This window comes from Centropristis striata, chromosome 10 (assembly GCF_030273125.1).
Source record: "Centropristis striata isolate RG_2023a ecotype Rhode Island chromosome 10, C.striata_1.0, whole genome shotgun sequence".
In the NCBI taxonomy this organism is placed as follows: Eukaryota; Metazoa; Chordata; class Actinopteri; order Perciformes; family Serranidae; genus Centropristis; species Centropristis striata.
Window position 1 is genome coordinate 34551792 of NC_081526.1, and position 4333 is coordinate 34556124.

Consider the following 4333-nt stretch of genomic DNA (forward strand, 5'->3'; position numbering starts at 1 on the left):
GATACCTGAGAGCCATAAAAAGATGCCTGGTAATTTTATTGCATGCACATAGTGGTGGCCTTGCAAAAATCTACTGGAAAACAAACTTGAGACGATGGCCAACCTTTATTCTAATATGCATTAAAAAAATTTTTTTATTCATCTCCAGTCAACAAAAAAATCATATTCTTGTTTGAGAACATCTCATTCAGCTCTAGTTCAAACAGTGAAGGCTATTGCAGCAATTTGCCAAATGTTTTCTTCAATCTCATACAAAAATAAGGAATAAAAATAATTCCCTTCTCCTGGAAATGGAGCTGTTGTCCCATTGGATCTCGCTTTTGTTCCATTCTTTTCAGTCTCTTGCTTTTTATATCTTGGTCTTTTGTATCTTTCTCCTCAGAAAAACCACTGTGTGATTCTGTTTTTGCGTATATGGAGCCTAAAGAATGGCGTCTTAGCTGTGAACCGTGGCAGCCCTGAATACTTACCATTGTGAATCCCTTTAAGACGTTTCCTCTCGGTACCTCAGCGTGGCAAACAAACATTACTGCACAAAAGAGCTGCAATAAGATGACATTATTTATTATTTTCCTCTTTCACCTACATAAGTATGAATCATAACTACCAAATAATCATTCCTTTTTTTTTTACAATTTCAAGCCTTTAAATGTCAGTTTGTTTACACAATAACCCTGTTGATATTAAAAACAAAACAACAGTTGAAGTATTTCCTGGATACTAAATCTTTTTATATGTCAGATTTTTAAGATTTACCAAGTAAAGAAAAAAAAATCCACTTTCACTGAGCTATATATATATATATATTCACAGTCGAGTTTTGATGCATTTTATATTATGTATGATTCTATTTTCTAATTGAAAATAATAATAAAAAAAACTTGCTACTTTAGTGAAGAAAAATGTACCCTATTAAAAATGTATGTTTAATATTATTTCCCATTATATATTCTTTTAACAAGATATTTTCTGATCATAATGATCAATATTCATTCAGTGACAATTTTAAGTTTTTAAATGGCAGCTTGTTTACATAATGTCGCTGACAAAACTGTGAATTATTGACTGTATACTACATGTTATAGTCTATGATTAGCAACAACAGTGACTTTGATCAGTGGTGGAAAGTAACTAAGTACATTAACTTAAGTTCTGTACTTAAGCACAATTTTTAGGTACTTGTACTTTACTTGAGTACTTCCATTTTATGTAACTTTATACTTCTACTTCACTATATTTAGAGGCAAATATTGTACTTTTTACTCCACTATATTTAGCTAAGACAGCTTTAGTTACTTTTAAAATTATCATACATTTTTTTAAATTAAACCCCATAAATGTATATAAAGTAAAGATGAAATTCATCAATAATAATGAAAATACAATAATATATTTGGAATATATAAAAACAATCTGAGTGTGTCCATTCTACATAACGAGTACTTTTACTTTTGATACTTTAAGTACATTTTGACTTTTACTGTAGTGGAGTAGTTTCACAGTGTGGTATAAGTGCTTTTACTGAAGTAAAGGATCTGAATACTTCTTCCAACACTGACTTTGATGCAGCGTTCCATACAGCGAATGGGTTTGTGATAAAAAATGTGTCTGTATTTTGGCTTTACGGTTTATTTCTGACATATTATAGGAGCCGAGGTTGAACTTCGAAAATTTAATAGGTAAACTTGCACCCTTGCGAATCCATATGAATTCATATTGATTACCAAAGCCAAAATAATCAAAAAAATTAAAAAAGAAAAACACCAAAATTGTCCCAAAGGATGCATGAGGGCTTCTTCTTTTTCTCAAATGCCTTGAACCAACCTGGTCTCACAGAAATCCCTGAAATAGACACGGATTCGCTTAACTCAAAATCTGTGGAATAGCCACGGAATCACTCAAATTTCCGTGAAACTGACACAGATTTTGCTGCTATTCCATGGATATTTTTTCCTATTGGTTTGTTCCAAGTCACGTGACTTTCAAGGTCCCGGCGGTCAGAACAAAAAACATGGCGGACAGTTCTCTCATTTTTAGTGAAAAAAATCAATATTTTGACTTAGTTTCTGCATAAAAATGGACTTTGATCACATTTCTAGCTAGAAATATATGTTTTATTTTCTAAATATTCACTCAGTGAATGTACATAATCACTTTGTGGTGAAGATCTTGCCAGAAAAATATGTTAAGTCATTAACTTGCATTGTAGCGAAATCCGTGTCAGTTTCATGGAAATCTGAGTGATTCTGTGGCTATTCCACGGATTTTGAGTTAAGCAAATCCGTGGCTATTTCACGGATTCCTGTGAGACCAGGTTGCTTGAACTTTGAGCTGATCTTATAGAGAAACTGTTCACAGTGTTTTTGAACCATTTGATATGTAAATAAAAATGCAAAAATGTTCAAATTCAAATTCATGCATATGCATTGTGATTGGCATTAAAGTTTAATAAGCCTACATCATAATGAGTGGTATTAATAAACCAAAATGCTGTTTGTGGTGTAAATCATTATGCATGAGCAAAACTGCCGGATGAAGGAGGAGAAGACGGGCCGGCCGTGTGTGTCGACCAGGAATCCTATTTATGAACACAGTGGTTAATCAATGCCATTAATCATTAGCTTTAGTGGGAAATTGGACTTATCCAAATTCAAACATGCCCAAAGGATTTGATTGAACAGACTAATTGTCTTTTAGAGGAATGAATTAACTGCACGTTCATTGGATCACACACACAACACAGGGGATTTGCTTTGCTTCAGTGCGACGACACTGGTTACGGGGCCTCGGAGAAACATTCCCTTTGAAGCTTCGCTCTCGCAGAGGATGGGACGGAATCAATTCTGTTCAATTTGCTTTGAAGGGGAAATTGCTTCTTCATCTCACAGAGTCCATCACAGCTCAGTGGGACACAAAGACTTGTCCCTATTTACTCTTTGTTATGAAACCAAAAGCCGGTAATTTGCATTTTTTAAGCTGGCTTAACAATGTCTGATTACCTGGCTTTTTCTGTACATGCAGAGACTAAATCAAAAACATCCCCTTTCATCTAACCAGTGGCGGTTCTAGACCAATTTTATTGTGGGGGCCAAGGAGGGGTCAGTGTTTAATCAGAGGGGCACATTAGCACATGAAAAAATGGCAAAGATGATATTTAAGCATTCAAAATCTTTGAATGTCTTGAAAAAGACACAAAATGACCAAAAAAGACACAAAATGAGAAGACAAAATAACAAAAAAAACCCACAGAAGACATAAAAATGTCAAAAAAAGACCCAAAATGACGAAAAAAAGACCCAAAATAACTAAAACAGACACAAAAAAGACACATAAATGACACCAATGACAAAAAAGACACAAAATGACAAAAAAAGACACAAAATAACTAAAAAAGACACAACAACAGACACAAAATTACCCAAAAAAGACACAAATGACAAAAAAGACACAAAATGACCAAAAAAGACCCAAAATGAGAAGACAAAATAACAAAAAAAAACCACAGAAGACATAAAAATGACAAAAAAAGACCCAAAATGACGAAAAAAAGACCCAAAATAACTAAAACAGACACAAAAAAGACACATAAATGACACCAATGACAAAAAAGACACAAAATGACAAAAAAAGACACAAAATAACTAAAAAAGACACAACAACAGACACAAAATTACACAAAAAAGACACAAATGACAAAAAAGACACAAAATGACTTACAAAGACACATAAAGACATGAAAGGGATTAAAAAATGGACCAAATAGCCCTATAAGACTCCATAGAGTTAAACTGTTATACAATGTACACATTCTGGGTTCCTTTTGTGTACAATGAGATATTGTTTGAACAAAAATGTTAGAATTGTTCCATTGTTCATTGTTATAAATTGATCATTTTATTATTAATTTGACACAGGGGCCACAGCAGGGGCCAAAGGCTTCTTCACAGGGGCAGTGGCCCCTGGAGGCCCCTGTGTAGAACCACCACTGCATCTAACTTCACACTGTGAATACTGTGATACCCCCAGACCAAGTCCCAGTGGTGTATTTCCTGCATATATGTCCTAGTATACTTTTCCAAGGTTGAATTTTCCGTCTCCTCAGCCTCGGAGCCTCTGTGACCCTTTCTTCCCTGCTTTGCAAGATGTTGTAATGAGGATGGGGCCTGGTGGAGGCAGTTGTCCGCACCTTGATTTCATGGGTCATCGTTTCTGGGGTTTGCTCACCTCGCCCGTGCAATGGACTCCAAATGAGATTTTAAGCCTTCTCATCCTTTCACCGCAGGCACTCAGGTGGTAGCCTGCATGAAATGCGTGGCTGGGAAACTGGATTACC